This window comes from Scyliorhinus canicula, chromosome 7 (genome assembly GCF_902713615.1).
Source record: "Scyliorhinus canicula chromosome 7, sScyCan1.1, whole genome shotgun sequence".
NCBI classification, from domain to species: Eukaryota; Metazoa; Chordata; class Chondrichthyes; order Carcharhiniformes; family Scyliorhinidae; genus Scyliorhinus; species Scyliorhinus canicula.
In genome coordinates, this window is record NC_052152.1 from 148,924,907 (window position 1) to 148,946,592 (window position 21,686).

The 21,686-nt window shown below is 51.7% G+C and overlaps 1 protein-coding gene across 1 annotated transcript in view; it reads left to right on the forward strand.

Annotated features, from left to right (window-relative positions):
- LOC119969455 (protein diaphanous homolog 3) overlaps positions 1 to 21,686 on the forward strand; it is a 172,319-nt gene that overhangs the window by 59,673 nt on the left and 90,960 nt on the right. The window lies entirely within an intron of this gene.

Genomic DNA, 21,686 nt, shown 5'->3' on the forward strand with positions numbered 1-21,686 from the left:
CTGATGGGTGTCAGAGGTTGCTGGGGAACAAGCATGAAGATTGGATGTGAGGAGGTTGTGAGGTGTCAGCCAGTGATTTGTGGTAGGGGTTGGGGGGGTGAGGTGAGGGAGAGGACGGGCATTTGAGAGGTGGCAGGTGGAACTGATGCCAGCAAAGTGGTGATAACTTAACTTTGCAGCTCTCTGGAAGTCGTTGCTCTTCTTCTGACAGTGGTCCTCCTTGTCATGTTGCCTGCACTCTCAGCCACTGAAACTGCCTCCCAGGAGGCATTGGTGACCCTGCTGCTGGTCCTCCGATTCCCTTGGAAGAACAGGTTGGCATCCCCAAAGCGAGGAACAACTCTGCATGTTGTCCTGTTTGTGTGTTGACTGGGAGTGAGTCGTGAGGGAGCGTTTAAAGCTGCTCCTTCTTGTTAGCCAAGCAAATCTCCGGTGTGAGTCAGGCGAATAAAACAGCGAGGGAGCTAGTAATGGTGAAAACCTCGTGGGGGGCTCGTTTTTGGCACAAAGTGCTTTTGAATATGAGCTGCAATCTTACCAACGTGGCTGTCAGGAATCACCCCACCAAATGTGGCCAAAATGACACTTTGAAATGTTTCCGTTAATTTGCACCCAGTATATTTAGATTTCGAAAAGCATTTGACAAGGTGCCGCATTAGAGGCTGGTGCACAAAATATGAGTCCATGTACTTTGAGAAATTGTGTTTGCATGGATTGAAAAATGGCTGTCACTTGGAAAACTGAGAGTTGGAATAAATGGGTTATTTTCAGTGTCCAATTGTTTATTATTTACATTAATGACCTGGAGAAAGGAGCAGAATGTAAGGTTTGCAATTTGGCCATTGATATGAAAATAGGTAGAAGAGCATGTTGTAATGAGGATATTGTGATTCTGCAATGGAATATAGATTGGTTGACTGGGCAAAAGCCTGGCAAATGGAATTTAATGTGGGGAATTGTGAGGTCATGCACTCGAGTCAGAGGAATCAAAATGCAGATTATTATCTAAATGGAGAGAGACTGCAGGTGAGTGAAGTATAGAGAGATCCAGGTGTTCTAGTACATTAATCATAAAAAGCTAGCAGGCAGGTCCAACAAGTAGTTAAGAAAGCAAATGGCCTGTCCGTGTGGAGTTTGCACATTCTCCCCGTGTCTGCTGGGTTTCGCCCCCACAACCCAAAAATGTGCAGGGTAGGTGGATTGGCCACGCTAAATTGTCCCTTGATTGGAAAACATAATTGGATACTCTAAATTTATAAATAAATAAAGAAATAAAAGAAAGCAAATGGCATTTTTTTTTGATTTGATTTATTATTGTCACATGTATTAATATACAGTGAAAAGTATTGTTTCTTGCATGCTGTACAAACAATGCATATCATACATAATAAAGGAAGGAGAGACTGCAGAATATAATGTTACAGTTATAGCAACGTGGAGAGAAAAGATCAACTTAATACGAGGTAGGTCTATTTAAAAGTCTGATGGCAGTAGGGAAGAAGCTGTTCTTGAGTCGGTTGGCATGTGACCCAAACTTTGGTATCTTTTACCTGACGGAAGAAGGTGGAAGAGAGTATGTCCGGGGTGCGTGGGGTCCTTAATTATGCTGGCTGCCTTTCTGAGGCAGCGGGAATTATAGAGTCAATGGATGGGAGGCTGGTTTGTGTGATGGACTGGGCTACATTTTCAACCTTTTGTAGTTTCCTGCGGTCTTGGGTCGAGCAGGCTCCATACCAAGCTGTGATACAACCAGAAAGAATACTTTCTATGGTGCATCTGTAGAAGTTGGTGAGGGTCGTAGCTGACATGCTAAATTTCCTCAGTCTTCTGAGAAAGTAGAGTTGTTGGTGGGCTTTCTTAACTATAGTGTCGGCATGGGGGGGGGGGGACTAAGACAGGCTGTTGGTGATCTGTACACCTAAAAACTTGAAGCTCTTGACCCTTTCTACTTTGTTGCCATTGATGTAGACAGGGGCATGTTCTCCACTACGCTTCCTGAAGTCGATGATAATCTCCTTCGTTTTGTTGACATTGAGGGAGAGATTATTGTTGTCGTATCGGTTCACCAGATTCTAGAACATAGAACATAGAACATAGAACGATACAGCGCAGTACAGGCCCTTCGGCCCTCAATGTTGCACCGACATGGAAAAAAAACGAAAGGCCATCTAACCTACACTATGCCCTTATCATCCATATGCTTATCCAATAAACTTTTAAATGCCCTCAATGTTGGCGAGTTCACTACTGTTGCAGGTAGGGCATTCCACGGCCTCACCACTCTTTGCGTAAAAAACCCACCTCTGACCTCTGTCCTATATCTATTACCCCTCAGTTTAAGGCTATGTCCCCTCGTGCTAGCCATCTCCATCCGCGGGAGAAGGCTCTCGCTGTCCACCCTATCTAACCCTCTGATCATTTTGTATGCCTCTATTAGGTCACCTCTTAACCTTCTTCTCTCTAACGAAAACAACCTCAAGTCCATCAGCCTTTCCTCATAAGATTTTCCCTCCATACCAGGCAACATCCTGGTAAATCTCCTCTGTACCCGTTCCAAAGCATCCACGTCCTTCCTATAATGAGGCGACCAGAACTGTACGCAATACTCCAAATGCGGCCGTACTAGAGTTTTGTACAACTGCAACATGACCTCATGGCTCCGGAACTCAATCCCTCTACCAATAAAGGCCATGACACCATAGGCCTTCTTCACAACCCTATCAACCTGGGTGGCAACTTTCAGGGATCTATGTACATGGACACCGAGATCCCTCTGCTCATCCACACTACCAAGAATTTTACCATTAGCCAAATATTCCGCATTCCTGTTATTCTTTCCAAAGTGAATCACCTCACACTTCTCCACATTAAACTCCATTTGCCACCTCTCAGCCCAGCTTTGCAGCTTATCTATGTCCCTCTGTAACCTGCAACATCCTTCCGCACTGTCTACAACTCCACCGACTTTAGTGTCGTCTGCAAATTTACTTACCCATCCTTCTGCGCCCTCCTCTAGGTCATTTATAAAAATGACAAACAGCAACGGCCCCAGAACAGATCCTTGTGGTACGCCACTCGTAACTGAACTCCATTCTGAACATTTCCCATCAACCACCACTCTCTGTCTTCTTTCAACTAGCCAATTTCTGATCCACATCTCTAAATCACCCTCAATCCCCAGCCTCCGTATTTTCTGCAATAGCCGACCGTGGGGAACCTTATCAAACGCTTTACTGAAATCCATATACACCACATCAACTGCTTTACCCTCGTCCACCTGTTCAGTCACCTTCTCAAAGAACTCGATAAGGTTTGTGAGGCATGACCTACCCTTCACAAAACCATGCTGACTATCCCTAATCATATTATTCCTATCTAGATGATTATAAATCGTATCTTTTATAATCCTCTCCAAGACTTTACCCACCACAGACGTTAGGCTCACCGGCCTATAGTTACCAGGGTTATCTCTACTCCCCTTCTTGAACAAAGGGACCACATTTGCTATCCTCCAGTCCTCTGGCACTATTCCTGTAGCCAATGATGACCTAAAAATCAAAGCCAAAGGCTCAGCAATCTCTTCCCTGGCTTCCCAGAGAATCCTAGGATAAATCCCATCAGGCCCCGGGGACTTATCTATTTTCACCTTGTCCAGAATTGCCAACACTTCTTCCCTACGCACCTCAATGCCATCTATTCTAATAGCCTGGGTCTCAGCATTCTCCTCCACAATATTATCTTTTTCCTGAGTGAATACTGACAAAAAGTATTCATTTAGTATCTTGCTTATCTCCTCAGCCTCCACACACAACTTCCCACCACTGTCCTTGACTGGCCCTACTCTTACCCTAGTCATTCTTTTATTCCTGACATACCTATAGAAAGCTTTTGGGTTTTCCTTGATCCTACCTGCCAAAGACTTCTCGTGTCCCCTCCTTGCTCGTCTTAGCTCTCTCTTTAGATCCTTCCTCGCTTCCCTGTAACTATTAAGCGCCCCAACTGAAACTTCACGCCTCATCTTCACATAGGCCTCCTTTTTCCTCTTAACAAGAGATTCCACTTCTTTGGTAAACCACGGTTCCCTCGCTCTACCCTTTCCTCCCTGTCTGACTGGTACGTACTGATCAAGAACACGCAATAGCTGTTCCTTGAACAAGCTCCACATATCCAGTGTGCCCAACCCTTGCAGCCTACTTCTCCAACCTACACATCCTAATTCATGTCTAATGGCATCATAATTGCCCTTCCCCCAGCTATAACTCTTGCCCTGCGGGGTATACTTATCCCTTTCCATCACTAATGTAAAGGTCACCGAATTGTGGTCACTGTCTCCAAAGTGTTCACCTACCTCCAGATCTAACACCTGGCCTGGTTCATTACCCAAAACCAAATCCAAAGTGGCCTCACCTCTTGTTGGCCTGTCAACATATTGTGTCAGAAAACCCTCCTGCACACATTGTACAAAGAACGACCCATCCAATGTACTCGAACTATATCTTTTCCAGTCAATATTAGGAAAGTTAAAGTCTCCCATAACAACTACCCTGTTACTTTCGCTCTTTTCCAGAATCATCTTCGCCATCCTTTCCTCTACATCTCTAGAACTATTAGGTGGCCTATAGAAAACTCCCAGCAGGGTGACCTCTCCTTTCCTGTTTCTAACCTCAGCCCATACTACCTCGGAAGAAGAGTCCCCATCTTGCATCCTTTCTGCCACCGTAATACTGTCCTTGACTAGCAGCGCCACACCTCCCCCTCTTTTGCCCCCTTCTCTGACTTTACTAAAACACCTAAACCCCGGAACCTGCAACAACCATTCCTGTCCCTCCTCTATCCATGTCTCTGAAATGGCCACAACATCGAAGTCCCAGGTACCAACCCATGCTGCCAATTCCCCTACCTTATTTCGTATACTCCTGGCATTGAAATAGACACACTTCAAACCACTGACCTGAACACTGGCACCCTCCTGCGAAGTCAAATCTGTGCTCCTGACCTCTCTACTCTCAATCTCTCGCACCCCAAAACTACAATCCAGGTTCCCATGCCCCTGCTGAATTAGTTTAAACCCCCCCAAAGAGTACTAACAAATCTCCCCCCCAGGATATTGGTGCCCCTTAGGTTCAGATGTAGACCATCCTGTCTATAGAGGTCCCACCTTCCCCAGAAAGAGCCCCAGTTATCCAGAAATCTGAATCCCTCCCGCCTGCACCATCCCTGTAGCCACGTGTTTAATTGCTCTCTCTCCCTATTCCTTGTCTCACTATCACGTGGCACGGGCAACAACCCAGAGATAACAACTCTCTATCTCATTCCTATACTCTGTCTTGTTATTGTTTGAAATCCGACCCACTACGGTGGTGTCATCAACAAATTTGAAAATCGAGTTGGTGGGGAATTTGGCCACACAGTCATAGGTGTATAAGGAGTATAGTAGGGGGCTGAGGACACAGCCTTGTGGGGCACCGGTGTTGAGGATGATCGTGGAGGAGGTGTTGTTGCCTATCTTTACTGATTGTGGTCTGTGGGTTAGAAAGTTCAGGATCCAGTCGCAGAGGGAGGAGTCGAGGCCAAGGCCACGGTGTTTGGAGATGAGTTTCGTAGGAATTATAGTGTTGAAAGCTGAGCTGTAGTCGATAACTAGGATTCTGACATAGGTGTCTTTGTTATCTAGGTGTTCCAGGTGTTTTTATTGGTCTTTATCGCAAAGGGGTGGAGTTTAGAAATCGGGAGGTTTCGTTGTAATTGTACAGGGTGTTTGTGAGGCCTCACCTGGAATACTGCAGGTCCCCTTACCTAAAAACGAATCTAGTGACATTGGAGGCTGTCCATATGAGAGGGTTGTCCTATCAAGAGAGTAAATAGTCCATGTCTGTATTCCTTGGAGTTTCAAAGAGTGAGGGGTGACTTTATTCAAACATTTAAGATCCTGAGGGGGCTTGACAGGGTAGATGGTGCAATGATTTCACTAGTGGGAGACTCTTGAACAACGGGACATAGCTGCAAGATAAAAGCCCAGTCATTTAAAACTGAGGCATGTGGAAATTTCTTCTCGCAGAGGGTACTGAATCTCTGCAATTCTCTGCCTGTGAGGGTCGTGGAGGCTGGATCATTTAAAGAGGAGGTGGGTAAATATTTGACAGATTGAGGAATAGAGGGCTATGGGAAAATGGCACAGAAAAGGAGTTGAGGCCAGCAAAAATCAGCAATGATTGTATTGAATGGTGGGACATGCTTGAAGGGCCTGGTGGCCTACTCCTGCTTCTATTTCTTGTATTCTTGTATATTCTCTCTCCACAGATGCTGCCAGATCTGCTGAGTTTTCCCAGCATGTTCTGTTCTTACTCCATACTCTTCATTGTTGCTTAAAATGTAGTCTTTGTTTTGCTCCCATTATATCGGGCTGAATCATTGGGACAGAAGATGGACCAACTGAAAATTTGACTTGAAGTAAAAAGCAGAAAATGGATAAATTGTTCTTGAGTGTTGTTAAAACACTTGTAACGCAGATAAACCACTTTGGTGTACTGCTTTCAATTTTGCATATACTATGGTAGTTCAAGCAATGCTCAGTTTTATTATTTTGTAGATTTTTAAAAAAAAATTTAGAGTGCCCAATTCATTTTTCGAATTAAGGGGCAATATAGTGTGGCCAATCCACCGACCCTGCACATCTTTGGGTTGTGGGGCGAAACCCACGTAAACACGGGGAGAAATTATTTTATAGATAGGTAGTTGCAGACATTGGTTTCCATGGGAATCACTTTAAAAACCTATGCAACATTTGCTCTGAGTAGGAAAGGAAAACAATGGCCCTCTCCAACACTCATGTCAATAACAAAGCAGATGTATTTAAAAATAGTAACGTGTTTTATGCTGCATAGCTCATAAGCAGTGTTGAGGAGCATTGCAAGCGATTGGTAAATTGTAAAGCCATACATTATATAAAGAATTTTAAGAATCAATATCACTCAGAGGGATTACTAATCCACAGGGCATCTGAAATATGGTACCATGCACTACAGAGTAAGCCTCTTCGACACAACATAAAATGTAGGCACCGATGATATATCTCTTAAAGTAGAAGGGAAAGCTGTCATGTGTGTCAACGTGTGCTGGCCCTCAGATGGTGAAAATGTGGGAGACCTAAATTGGAATAGCTCTTCTTCGCTGTCACGCTGTCAGAGAGGTTTCCCAGTGGTGGTCTGTGACCAGTTTGACTGCCCACTACATGGAGACAGGAAGTTGATTAGCACGATTAACGGCCCGATTACAGGTTATTTCATCGGGCCACTAACATTTTGCTGATGGTGAAGCAGGACCCCCATTACCTGGAGGAGGGGGGATGGGAGAAGCATTGGAATGGCAAACATCATAACCCACAGGAGGGAGTGGGTCGCAAGCAGGAAAGTCGGTCTCCATGATCCCATTGATCACCTCTGGGGCCTTCCTTCACGCCCATTCTGAAATTTGGTTCTTGCTTACCCCTCTGAAAGTGCTTCCATCTTTAAGTGCCCCAAGGTCTCCGAGCTGCCTTACCAGTGCTGACCTTTCGTGGTGGGGCTGTTGAGACTTCAGAGCTGCCCATCACTGATCGCAACCCTTCATTGGATGACGGGTCTGCAGACAGCCAAATAGGAGGCCACTTGTGGTAAAACTGCTAAGCCGGTCTCACTGTTGGCAAATGCAGGCTTGGGACCTACTTTTCAACCTGACATCAGGGTCCTGATGCCCATAGTAAATTCCACCCCTTTATAATAATCTTTTACTGTCACACAGTAGGCTTACATTAACACTGCAATGAAGTTACCATGATAAGTCCCTAGTCACTATATTCCGGCACCTGTTCGAGTACACAGAGGGAGAATTCAGAATTCTCAGGTGGTACGGGAATAGAACCCGCTCTGCTGGTCTTGTTCTGCATTACAAACTTGCTGTATAGCCTACTGAGCTAAACCAGCCAAGATTTTGCTATGAGTCAGAAACCTGAAATATGAAAGTAGAATATTTTATCTTACTCCATCCGACTCCAAAACCACTTCAGTTATTTTGAAGCTGTAAAACCATAAGACTATTTTGTGGAAATATGTTAACTAAACTGTCTGGTGAACTTCAAAACTGACTTGATGGTCAGACGTTTATGTTGCTTGGGTGGGCATGCATCGACCCAGGAGTGCGTGAAATGTTGCAAAAAGACATTGGGCTCATATCATATTGTCATCGCTTACTCGCACAATATTTCAGTCGGCGGGACATGGAGTCAGAAGCGTATCCGCTGACAGTCAAGCAGGCAATTTAGCCCTTAAGGGGCCAATGGATCTCAATTTTAGGGGGCCCATCTACTTTCACGGTTGGCGGAGCGGGTGGACCGATTGACTGGGGCCTTTACATTTTAGTTTCAACCTTGTTCCAGGGCAGGATAAGCTGTCAGGGCTGAAATAAATTTTAAAAAGGTGTCTGGGGACTGAGGTTTGCACTTGAATGTGCTGCCTAGATATTCTTTTTGAAAAAAATTGTTTTTATTGGGTTTTATACGTGATATACTTACAAACATGCACACAGAAAAACAAAAAACAAAGGAAGTAAAATACACATAGCAGGAGAGGGGGTCTTCCCCACCCCCTTTTCTTTTTTTTTACAAAACAAAACCGGGTGGAAGGCGCACCTGGTGGTGCCGCTGTTGCTATTTACATCTCTTGGTCGGTGTTTTTAATTTTGTTCATTTGCATCAGCATCGGCCATTGATCATTCCTTCTTCCCATTCTTTCTTTCCCTCTTTCACCTTGCTGTTGTTGTTGTCTTCCCCTGCACTCGTCCCCCAGTTTTTGTTCGCTTCTCTTTTCTCCCTTCTGGCTGCCCTCTATTGTCCCCTCCCACCCTTTCTCTGCTACCCCCCTTTCTTTCCTTCTTGTTCGCCCCCCATCCCCCCCCCCCCCCCACCCATCCCCCCCACCCCCCCAGGTCCTCACTCTCTTCTATCATGTCTTGGCTACTTTCCCCTGGCTCCTGGCTACTTATTTATTTCTTTGTTTCTAGGCTGCAAACAGGTCCCGGAACAGTCGGGTGAATGGCTCCCATGTTTTGATGAAGCCTTCTTCCGACCCTCCGATGGCGAATGTGAGTTTCTCCATTTGGAGAAATTCCTATTGGTCGGACAGCCAGTCTGCAGCTTTAGCTGGTTCCGCTGACCACTAGTCAAGCAGGATTCTATGATGGCCGATCAGGGAGGCAAAGGCAAGGGTGTTGGCTGTCCTCTGCATGAAGAGACCCGGCTCATCTGATACCCTGAAGGCTGCCACTTTCTGGCATGACTCAACCTTCATCCCCAACACTTTTGACATTGCCTCGAAGAAGGCTGTCCAGAACCCAACAAGTCTGGGGCAAGACCAGAACATCTGGCCGTGGTTGGCCGATCCTCCTTGGCACTGTTCACATCTATCCTCCACCTCCGGGAAGAACCTATTAATTCGGGTTCTTGTTAAGTGGGCTCTATGTTCCACTTTTAGTTGCGTTGGGCTCAGTCTTGTGCATGTACAGGTAAAATTAGTCCAATGCAGTGCTTTGCTCCAGAATCCCCACCTATATAGAACCCCAAGTTTTTCTCCCATTTCCTCCTTGTCACATCAGTTCTGTGTCGGCTCTCTTTTTTTTTTTAAATTTAGATTACCCAATTATGTTTTCCAATTAAGGGGCAATTTAGCGTGTCCAATCCACCTACTCTGCACATTTTTGGGTTGTGGGGGCGAAACCCACGCACACACGGGGAGAATGTGCAAACTCCACACGGACAGTGACCCAGAGCCGGGATCGAACCTGGGACCTCAGCGCCGTGAGGCAGTTGTGCTAACCACTAGGCCACCGTGCTGCCCTGTGTCGGCCCACTCTAACAGTTGTTCATACATGTCGCTACAGTTCCAGAATATCTGCACCCAGTAGTTCTTCCAATATCGTCTGTCGTGGTGGTCGCGGGTACGTCCTTGTCTCCTTCTGTCGGAATTTTTTAAGCTGCAGGTATTTGAGTTTGTTGCCTTTAGCGAGCTGAAATCTCTCCGTCAGTTCATCCAGTGTTGTGATCCTATCGTCAGTGTGTAGGTCTCTGATTGTCACTGTCCCCCCATCCAGTCTCCACCTTTTAAAGATGGCGTCAGTGAGTACCGGCGTGAAACTATGGAAGTTGCAGATGGGGGCTTTGTTGGATATTTCGGTCAGGCCGAATTGCTGCTGTAGTTGGTTCCAGGTCTGGAGGGTGGCTACCACCACTGGGCTGCTGGAGTGTTTTTTTTGGTGGGGATGGGAGTATTGCTATGGCGAGGGTCCGGAATGAGATCCCCTGCGGGAGGCCTCATCTGCGCCCACCCACTCGGCTTCTGGCTCCTTTATCCATCCCATCATTCTTTCTGCTGTCATTGCCCAGTGGTAGTATTGTAGGTTTGGGAGGGCAAGCCACCCCTCTGTATTTTGTTTTCTCTAGGACCTTCTTTGAGATCCTAGCATTCCCCCCCCCCCCCCCCCCCCCCCCCCCCCCCCCCCCGCCATACAAATGTCATAATTAATTTGTCGAGTGAATTGAAAAAGGCCTTGGGGATATAGATCAGGATGGATCTAAGTAGCAAGAGGTACCTGGGCAGCATGTTGATTTTGATCATCTGCACTCTCCCTGCCTGGACATTCTTTGCATAGTTCTTCATCGCAATTTAGTTTTTACAGATCTGCAGCTCTCAGAGACAGCTCCGCATTAGTGGTCCCGATGAAGGAGCACATTAGAAGCGCCAGCCCACACCCTCCCTTCACTTGCCACCCATACTTTTCCTGCCATCCCTGACAATGCTGAGCCTTTCCCAGTGTACATTTCATGCTGGCTGCCCAGTAATTAGCCAGTCAGCATGAAATCCCCTTTCAGGGCCTCTCGCGGCAAGAAGCAGGCTTCATGTCCTGCTCCCAGGCCATCTGAGCGCATGCGCCAAAGGGGCGAAAACTCAAGCTCATTTGAGATTGCGGTGGCTCGGAAGTGATGAGTAAATCAAGATTCTTTGTATCGATATTTGTGCCCTGAGGAAATATTAAGGCAGTTGGACTTATTTTTCTTGGATGCAGGCCTGTTACATTGGAACTTTCTTGAAAAAACGTTTTGTTGTATAAATGTTTGATGTTGCTTTTCTGATGCAGGCAGCAATAGCTGAAACTAAAGAATTTTATCCCTTGTTGTACCACATTCCAGAACTAAAGATTACTCCTGATCAAAGATCCCTAACTGCATTTCATATAGTTTACCCAATGTGTCTCCAAACATTTCTGGAGACAAATTGAGTCAACTCACTTTGTACAGGCAATTAAATAAAACTGGAATGACTGTTTAACAGCACCACCTTTTGACAAAACCTTGAAAATGACACTATATCCTATTGGAATATATATGAACAACAACTCGGAGAATTCAATATTCCTTTACATAATTCTATATTCCTCTGAGTAATCATTTGGCAGTACAGAACTTCAGTATAGAGAGGGTCCCATGGCAATGTTGTCTATTTACACATACATTGCGTTGTCAAATTGCATGAGTTGCTGAGTTAATAAGCTCAGTGAATACTGATTCATGCAATGCTGGTGGGTCTGGATTGCCCTGAATTAGTACTGCAGTGCAAATATCTCTGGGTTCTTTAAGTGGAACATTGATATATAGGCTATATCATGGCGACACCATGTACACCCAAATAGATGGTGTTGCCATGGGATCCTCACTAGGCCCAGCTCTCACAACGTGCGGAATTCTCCGACCCCCCGCAGGGTCGGAGAATTGCCTGGGGCCAAGGAAAATCCCGCCCCCGCTGTGGCCGGAATTCTCTGCCACCCGGGAATCGGAGGGGGCAGGAATCTCGTTGCGCTGGTCTGCGAGCCCCCCGCGGCGATTTTCCGGTCCGCGATGGGCCGACGTCCCGCCACTGTCAGGCCTCTCACGCCGACATGGTTTAAAGCACCTCTGGTGCCGGCGGGAGCAGGCCCTGGAGTCCTGGGGGGGAGGGGGGGGGGTGTGGGGCGATCTGACCCCGGGGGGTGCCCCCACGGTGGCTTGGCCCGCGATCGGGGCCCACTGATTGGCGGGTGGGCCAATGCCGTTGGGTCACTCTTTTCTTCCGCCATGGCCTCCACCATGGCGGAGGCGGACGAGACCCCCTCCACTGCGCAATCGCCGGGGCGACGTCAGCGGCCGCTGATGCTCCGGCGCATGCACTGACACACACCGACCGGCGAAGGCCTTTCGGCCAGCCGTGGCACCGGTCGGCGGGGCGCGGGGGCTAGTCCCTATTCCGCACCTTTGGGGAGGCCCGACGCCGGACTGTTTCTCGCCACTCCGGTACGCTGGGACCCCCCGCCCCGCCAGGTAGGGGAGAATCCCAGCCAACATCTTTGTTGGGTTCCACGCAAAACTTGTATTCAATGGAATCACACCTAACCTTCTACCCTTGCATATTTCCAATATGTGGATGATATGTTTGCTGTGCTCAGATCTGCAGCTGCATGTAATAATTTCCTTGCATATCGTCCCATGCTCAAATTCAAAATGGAGCAGTCAAATTAATTCCCTTTCCTTGAGGTACCAGTTGAGAAATAGGCCAGGGAAGTTCACTTCCATGTTCTACCGCAAACCTACCTTCACTGGTCAATGTGTACGTCGGGATTTTTACAGTTCCAACCGCTAGAAATTGACTTTCACGCCGTTCTTGTAAGTAGGGTGTGAGCCATTTGTGGGAATATGCTTCACTGTAAATACACAAGGGGTTAATGTAAATACACTTAGACTAGATAAACACTACAGGGAGTACCAGAGACATCCTGACACACAGACATTCAACCAGTAGGTCATTAAGATAGGACATGACCAATGGGCATTCAAGATACACAGAGAGGTGACGCTACCACAGGGGGGCATTACACCAACCTATATATGAGGACAAAGCACACACAACCTTTCTCTTTCCAGTCGAGATACTCAGTGAGTACAGACAGAGTTGATTGAAACACATCACACCCACCACGTGGATTGTAGCAGACTGGTTAGTCAGTCTGAGTAGCTATAGCAGGATTAACAGGAAAGTCTAATCCAAGTAGGAGAATTGTTAACAGTTTAATAAATGTGTTAAAGCTATCTCCAAGTCTGAACCTTCCTTTGTCAGAGTGCAGATCAAGGAAGCAGCTTATGCTACGTCAAGAGCATAACAAAACACCATTTGCTCACCATGCAAGGTTGATATTAAAAGAAGTCGCATCCAGGACATCCTGCAGGATAGTGGCTACCCTGATCAGATCATTTTGCACTGTATATCGCGCAAACTAATGAATGGGCCCAAGGCCCCAAAAATTTCCCACTCTACTTCAGATTACCCTGGAAAGACGAGAGGCGGGATTCTCCCATACCCAGCGAGGCGGGGGGTCCTGGCAGGATGGAGTGGCGAGAACCACTCCAGCGTCAGCCCACCTCAAAGATGCGGAACCCTCCGCACCTTCAGGGGCTAGGCCGACACCGGACTGGTTTGCACCCCGCCGGCTGGCGTGGAAGGCCTTTGGTGCCACGCCAGCCGGGGCCAAAGGGACTCTGCCAGCCCACGCGAGTCCGTGCATGCGTGGGAGCGTCAGCGGCTGCTGATGTCATCCCCGCGCATGTGCAGGAGGGGGGGTTCACCTACGCGTCAGCCATCGCGGAGGCTGACACAGCCGACGCGTAGGAAAAGAGTGCCCCCACGGCACAGGCCCGCCCGTGGATCGGTGGGCCCCAATCGTGGGCCAGGCCACAGTGGGGGAACCCTCTGTGGCCAGATAGAACATAGAACAGTACAGCACAGAACAGGCCCTTCGGCCCTCGATGTTGTGCCGAGCAATGATCACCCTACCCAAATCCACGTATCCACCCTATACCCGTAACCCAACAACCCCCCCCTTAACCTTACTTTTTAGGACACTACGGGCAATTTAGCATGGCCAATCCACCTAACCCGTACATCTTTGGACTGTGGGAGGAAACCGGAGCACCCGGAGGAAACCCACGCACACAAGGGGAGGACGTGCAGACTCCACACAGACAGTGACCCAGCCGGGAATCGAACCTGGGACCCTGGAGCTGTAAAGCATTTATGCTAACCCCCATGCTACTGTGCTGCCCCTCTCCCCGCGCCCCCCCCCCCCCCCCAGGACCCCAGAGCCCGCCTGTGCCGCCAGGTCCCGCCGGTAAGGGACCTAGTTTAATTTATTTTTTTTTTTTATAAATGTTTTTATTCAGTTTTCGTATTTTATATTGAACAAATTACAAATTGTTAGGAGAGAGAAAAAAAAAAACAAACAAAAACAAACACGCAAAAATTAACACACATATTTACAGGTAAGCATCTTCGTAGTAGTAACTGCGCCCCCCCCCCCCCCCCCCCCCCCCTCAACATGTTTATTTAGCTTGGTTTTGGGCCTTAGCTAGCCATCGAACCCCCGTAACGAACCTGTAGCCCCCCCCCCCCTCCCGCTACCTTCCCCCGACTATTCTTCCTCTTGTACATTGGCCACAAATAGGTCCCGGAACAGTCGCATGAATGGCTCCCACGTTCTGTGGAAGCCGTCGTCCGACCCTCGGATGGCAAATTTGATTTTCTCCATTTGGAGAGATTCCGAGAGGTCGGACAGCCAGTCCGCAGCTCTGGGCGGTGCTGCTGACCGCCAGCCAAACAGGATTCTACGGCGGGCGATCAGGGAGGCAAAGGCAAGGGCATCCGCCCTCCTCCCCAGGAATAGATCTGGCTGTTCTGAAACCCCGAAGACCGCCACTATCGGGCATGGCTCCACCCTCACTCCCACCACTTTGGACATTACCTCGAAGAAGGCTGTCCAGTACTCCACGAGTCTGGGGCAGGACCAGAACATGTGGGCGTGGTTGGCCGGGCCTCTTTGGCACCGTTCACATCTGTCTTCCACCTCCGGGAAGAACCTACTCATACGGGTTCTTGTTAAGTGGGCTCTATGTACCACTTTTAGTTGCGTCAGGCTGAGCCTTGCGCACGTGGAGGTGGAGTTGACCCTATGCAGTGCTTCGCTCCAGAGTCCCCACCCGATCTCCATCCCCAGGTCGTCCTCCCATTTCCTCCTTGTTGCGTCCAGTACGGTGTCGTCCCTATCTACCAGTCGGTCATACATGTCACTACAGTTCCCTTTCTCTAGGATACTTGCGTCCAGTAGGTCTTCCAGTAGTGTCTGTCGTGGCGGTTGTGGGTACGTCCTTGTCTCCTTTCGTAGGAAGTTTTTGAGCTGCAGGTACCGTAGCTCGTTCCCCCCAGCTAGCTGAAATTTCTCTGTCAGTTCGTCCAGTGTTGCGATCCTGTCGTCCGTGTACAGGTCCCTGACTGTCAGTGTCCCCCCGTCCTGCCTCCACCTTTTGAAGGTGGCGTCGGTCAGTGCTGGTTTGAACCTATGGTTGTTGCAGATGGGAGCCCTGTTCGACATTTTGGTCAGGCCAAGTTGCTGCCGCAGTTGGTTCCAGGATTGGAGGGTGGCTGTCACCACTGGGCTGCTGGAGTGTTTTTTGGGTGGGGATGGGAGTGCTGCCGTGGCGAGGGCCCGGAGGGAGGTTCCCATGCAGGAGGCCTCCTCCGCACGCACCCACTCAGCTTCTGGCTCCTGGATCCATCCCCTTACTCGCTCGGCTGTTGCTGCCCAGTGGTAGAGTTGTAGATTCGGGAGGGCTAACCCTCCCCTGGTTTTTGTTTTTTGTAAGACCTTCTTTGGGATCCTAGCATTTTTACCCCCCCATACGAACGCCATGATGAGTTTGTCCAGCGCTTTGAAAAAGGCCTTGGGGATGTAGATCGGAATGGATCTAAACAGGAAGAGGAACCTGGGCAGTACGTTCATTTTGATCGTCTGAACTCTCCCCGCGAGGGAGAGCGGGAGTGTGTTCCATCTTTGCAGGTCCTTTTTAACTTCCTCCGTCAGGCTGGTGAGGTTCCATTTGTGGATCCCTTTCCAGTCATGGGCTATTTGGATCCCCAGGTAGCGGAATTTATGTCGGGCTTGTTTGAACGGCAGCCCCTTTAGTGCTGCCCCCCCCCCCCCTTGCGGGTGTAATGGGAAGATCTCACTTTTGCTCATGTTGAGTTTGTAGCCCGAGAAGGCTCCAAACTCTTTCAGGAGCGCGATGATCCCGTCCATGCTGCTTTGTGGGTCCGAGATATAGAGGAGCAGATCATCCGCATAGAGTGAGACTCTGTGCTCTCTACCTCCCCTTCGGATCCCCCTCCAATTTTTTGCTGCCCTGAGCGCGATTGCTAGCGGTTCGATTGCTAGTGCGAACAGCAGCGGGGACAGTGGGCATCCTTGTCTGGTGCCCCTGTGCAGCTGGAAGTATTGGGAGTTGGTATTGTTGGTCTGTACACTCGCCATGGGAGCGTTGTACAGGAGCTTTACCCAAGCGGTGAACCCTGTTCCAAGCCCGAACCGCTCCAGTACCTCTATGAGGTATTTCCATTCGACTCTGTCGAAGGCCTTTTCTGCGTCCAGGGAGACGATCACCTCTTGTGTTCTCTCCCCGGAGGGGGTCATTATCACGTTCAGCAGGCGCCTGATGTTCGCGGTCAGCTGTCTACCTTTGACAAAGCCCGTCTGGTCCTCTGTGACCACCTCAGGTACACAGTCTTCTAGCCTTTTGGCTAGGATTTTGGCCAGTATTTTGGCGTCTGCGTTCAGCAGAGATATGGGTCTGTATGACCCACATTCCGTTGGGTCTTTGTCTTTCTTAGGTATCAGCGAGATTGAGGCCTGTGCTAACGTGGGTGGCAACGTGCCCCTAGCTAGCGAGTCTGTGAACATCTCCCGCATGTGCGGGGCCAGCGCTGTCGCAAATTTTTTGTAGAAGTCCGCCGGGAATCCGTCCGGTCCCGGCGCCTTCCCCGCCTGCATGGAGCTAATGCTGTCCATGATCTCTCCCAGTGCTAGTGGTGCTTCCAGATCCCGTTTTCTGCCCTCTCCCACAACTGGTATGTTCAGTCCGTCAAGAAACCGGTTCATCCCAGCCTTCCCCGTTGGGGGCTCTGAGGTGTACAGCTCTTGGTAGAAGGCCTTGAAGGTTTTGTTAATCTTCTCTGGTTCTGTTTCCAACGTGCCTCTGGTATCTCTGATTTGCGCGATTTCTCTGCTGGCTGCCTGCTTTCTCAGCTGGTGGGCCAACAGGCGGCTGGCTTTGTCTCCGTGTTCGTATAGGGCCCCGCGTGCCTGGCGGAGTTGGTGTACTGCTTTCCTGGTGGAGAGCAGGTCAAAGTTCCTTTGTAATTCTTTTCTCTCCGCCAGGAGTTCTACAGTCGGGGCCTCGGAGTATTTATGGTCTACCTCCAGTATGGAGTCGACCAGCTTCTGCCTAGCCACCCTTTCCTCCCTATCTCTTTGCGCTTTGTAGGCTATGATTTCCCCTCTTAGTACGGCCTTAAGCGCTTCCCAGAACGTGGAGGGTGAGACCTCCCCGTTTTGGTTGATCTCAGTGTACTCCGCTATGGCCTGCGCTATCCTTTCGCTGAAGGCCTTGTCAGCTAGTAAGGCACCGTCCAACCTCCATTTGGGGCGCTGGGCCCTTCCCGTCTCTAGCCGCACATCCATGTAGTGTGGAGCGTGGTCTGATATCACAATTGCGGAGTATTCCACCTTGTCTATCTCTGGAAGCACCGTTTTCCCCACCACAAAGAAGTCAATTCTGGTGTACACGTTGTGTACTGGGGAGAAGAAAGAGAATTCTTTCTCCCCCGGGTGGGCGAATCTCCAGGGGTCTACTGCTCCCATCTGCTCCATATAGTGGCTGAGTTCCCTTGCCATGTTTGAGGTTTTCCCCGTTCTGGGGTTTGATCTGTCCGTCGTTGGGTCCTGTACACAGTTGAAGTCCCCCCCCATGATTAGTCGGTGCGTCGCTATGTCCGGGATTTCTGCCATGGTCTTTTGGATGAAGCTCGTGTCGTCCCAGTTGGGTGCGTACACGTTAACTAGAACTACCGGCGCCCCATCCAGGGCCCCGCTGACCATGACATACCGTCCCCCTGGGTCCGTAACCGTCTTTGTCGCCCTAAACATTGTCCTCTTGCCAATCAGGATCGCCACCCCCCTGGCCCTTGCCCCATAACAGGAATGATAGGTTTGTCCCACCCAGCCCTTTCTTACCCGCAGTTGGTCCCGCTCCCTCAAGTGCGTCTCTTGGAGGAAGACTATGTCGGCCCTCATGTTTCTAAGGTGGGTGAGGACTCTAGATCTCTTCACTGGGCCGTTAAGTCCCCTTACGTTCCAGGTGACTATTCTGGTGGGGGGCTTCTGCCCCCTTGCTCCTGTGGGGTTAACCATATTTGTCCGGTGGACGCGCCCCTGCCCTCTGGGGTTTCCCTATGTTAGGGGGCCGTCCAGGATGTCCACTATCACTGCTCTCCCCATGCGGTCGGGTCCCTGCGCTCCGGGGTTCCCCCTTGTCCCGGGGACACCCGCCATGGCCGTCCACTTTGTGTCCGCCACGCGGGTAGTCCCCTGCACTCCGGGGGGCCCCTTCACCCACAGACCGTACTGGGTGGGTGCTTGCAGCAGTTCCCTGTTTCGAGCCCTTGTCTGTGGCACTTTGTGGCCCTATTCCCTTACTGGCCTCTTTTGTCCCTTCGTCCCTGCGTTTCCCCTCCCTGGTCTCTCGCCCCCCGGGTGCCCCCCCCCCCCGCTCTATCCCTTTCGGGGATACCCCTGTGTACCCCTCCATTGCCCCTCTCTCCCCCATTCCTGTCCCCATTTGCTCTCCCACCTTTGATGGGTGATCCCCCCCCTCCCCTGCCTGGCGCCTTCCCCCCTGTTGGGGGTGCGCTGCGGCCCTGCTCTGTTGCGCGCCCCCTTCGCTAGCTTTCCTGCTAGCACGGTGGCTCCCCTCCCGGAGGTTGCTGTCCCGCTTCCCCTCTCCCCTCTCCAGTACTCCCGTTCCCTCGTGCCGGGGCCTGGCCTCCCACCTGGAGCGGGCCCTAGGGCATTGGGTTGTTTTCCGTTCTGGGTGTTTCTGCCAGGGGGGAGGGGGCTGGCTTTGCCTCGCCCCTCCCCACCCCCCCGTCGGCATGACGTGTCTCCTTGCCATGGGCCCCTCGTCCCTACTTCCCATGGCGTTTTTCCAGCCCGTGCTCCTCGACGAATCTATTCGCCTCGGCAGGGGCTGTAAAGAAATATTCCTTGTGTTGGTATGTGACCCAGAGTTTTGCTGGGTACAGCATACCAAAACGTACTTTGTTCTTATAGAGAGCTGCTTTCGCTCTGTTGAACTCCGCCCGTCTCTTAGCTATGTCCGCTCCAAAATCCTCGTAGATTCGGATGGCGTGCCCGTCCCAATTGCAGGCTCTATTCTCCTTGGCCCAGCGCAGGATTGTCTCCCTATCCCGGTACCGGTGCAGTCTGGCTATAACTGCTCTCGGTTTTTCCCCTTCCTTGGGCTTCGGGCGCAGTGACCGATGAGCTCTGTCCATTTCCGGTGGGGTGGGAAAAGTTTCCCGCCCCACTAAGGAGCCCAGCATCGCAGCCACGAATGTTGTGGGACTTCTACCCTCTATCCCCTCTGGCAGGCCCACTATCTTGATATTTTGCCTTCTCGAGCTGATCTCCTGGTCGTCTACCCTGCCCTTCAGGCTCCCCTGTGTTGCACTCAGTTTCACCATTCCCCTCTCCAGGGATATGACCCGGTCGCTCGCGTCAGTCGCTGCCTTCTCCAGCTCTTTAATGGTTGCCCCCTGGGCTTCCAGTATCTTCCCTTGGGCTTCCAGTATCTTCCCTTGGGCATCCACTTTCTTCTCCAATCTGGTCAGAACCTGCTGCACCCCTGACATGGCCCTGGTCGCTGCTGCCTGTGCTGCGGCCTCTGCGTCTGCTTTTAACTCTGCCTTGAATGCCTGCAGCTGCTCCCTCACCACCTCGGCAAAGGCTTCCTTCCAATTCACGCCCCCCTCTAACCCCAGGGGAGAGGTTGCCCGCCCGTCCAGCTCTTCTGGATGCGGCGAAGCATCCTTCCCGCCGCTTCGCGTGTTGACTCGTTCGCCCGAGCTGGCTTTCCCTTTGCCCAGTCTACTTCCGGTGCCCCCTTTCTCTTGGCTCCTTTCTGGCACTTTTTTCTCCCCCTTCCCCTTCATCTTTTCTTCTCTCCTTGTTCTTCTTTTTCCCCCTTTTCCGCACCCTATTTTTATTTTATTTATTATTATATATCTATATATGTATATATATATATATATATATATATATTTTTTTTTTTTTTTTTTAAATTTATTTCCCCTACCCCTTTTCTCTTTACCAGTTTTCTTTTGGGAAGAACAGAAATACAAGTCTCTTTTTTCTTTTTTCCCCACTCAACCAGGAGAGAGAGTCCCTTTGTCTTTGCCACGTGGTGGTCACAGCAGTTGGGGGGGGGGGGGAGGGGCGAGTGGGCCGGTGGTCGCTGCTGGTTGGGGGGGGGGGGGGGGGGGGGTCCCCGCTGCTGGTTGGGGGGGGGGGTCCCCGCTGCTGGCTGGGGGGGGGGTTGTGTCCCCGCTGCTGGCTGGGGGGGGGGGGTTGTGTCCCCGCTGCTGGCTGGGGGGGGGGGGGTTGTGTCCCCGCTGCTGGCTGGGGGGGGGGGGGTTGTGTCCCCGCTGCTGGCTGGGGGGGGGGGGGGGGTTGTGTCCCCGCTGCTGGCTGGGGGGGGGGGGGGGGTTGTGTCCCCGCTGCTGGCTGGGGGGGAGGGGGGGGGGGTTGTGTCCCCGCTGCTGGCTGGGGGGGGGGGGGGTCCCCGCGGCTGGCTGGGGGGGGGGGGGAAAGAGAAGAGGGGCCGCCGCCGCCGCACCGCTCCTGGCCCGCGTGGGGGGGGGGGGGGGGAGAAGAGGGGCCGCCGCCGCCGCACCGCTCCTGGCCCGCGTGGGGGGGGGGGGGGGGGAGAGAGAAGAGGGGCCGCCGCCGCCGCACCGCTCCTGGCCCGCGTGGGGGGGGGGGGGGAGAGAGAAGAGGGGCCGCCGCCGCCGCACCGCTCCTGGCCCGCGTGGGGGGGGGGGGGGGGGGGGGGAGAGAAGAGGGGCCGCCGCCGCCGCACCGCTCCTGGCCCGCGTGGGGGGGGGGGGGGGGGGGGAGGGAGAGGGGATGGACCTGCTGCTGTTGGGCCCCCCTGTCGCCGCTCCGGCTCCTCCGCTCCGGCTCCTCCGCTCCCGCCTCGGCTCCGGCTCCTCGGCTCCCGCTCCGGCTCCTCGGCTCCTCGGCTCCTCCGCCCCGGCTCCTCGGCTCCTCGGCTCCCCGGCTCCCCGGCTCCTCGGCTCCCCGGCTCCTCGGCTCCCCGGCTCCCCGGCTCCACGGCTCCTCGGCTCCCCGGCTCCCCGGCTCCTCGGCTCCTCGGCTCCCCGGCTCCCCGGCTCCCCGGCTCCACGGCTCCTCGGCTCCTCGGCTCCCCGGCTCCACGGCTCCTCGGCTCCTCGGCTCCCCGGCTCCTCGGCTCCGTCTCCTCGGCTCCCGCTCCGGCTCCTCCGCCGTCCGGCCTGTCGGGGGGGGGGGGGGGGGGGGCTGTTCCTCCTGCTGTCCACCGCTTGCGGGAGCCCCTCTCCCTGCGACCTCCTCGCTCGCCGCCCGGAAGTCAAGTCACCTAGTTTAATTTATGAAGGCAGGACTGGCAAAGAACCAGCGGGACTTCGGCCCATCGCAGGCCGGAGAAT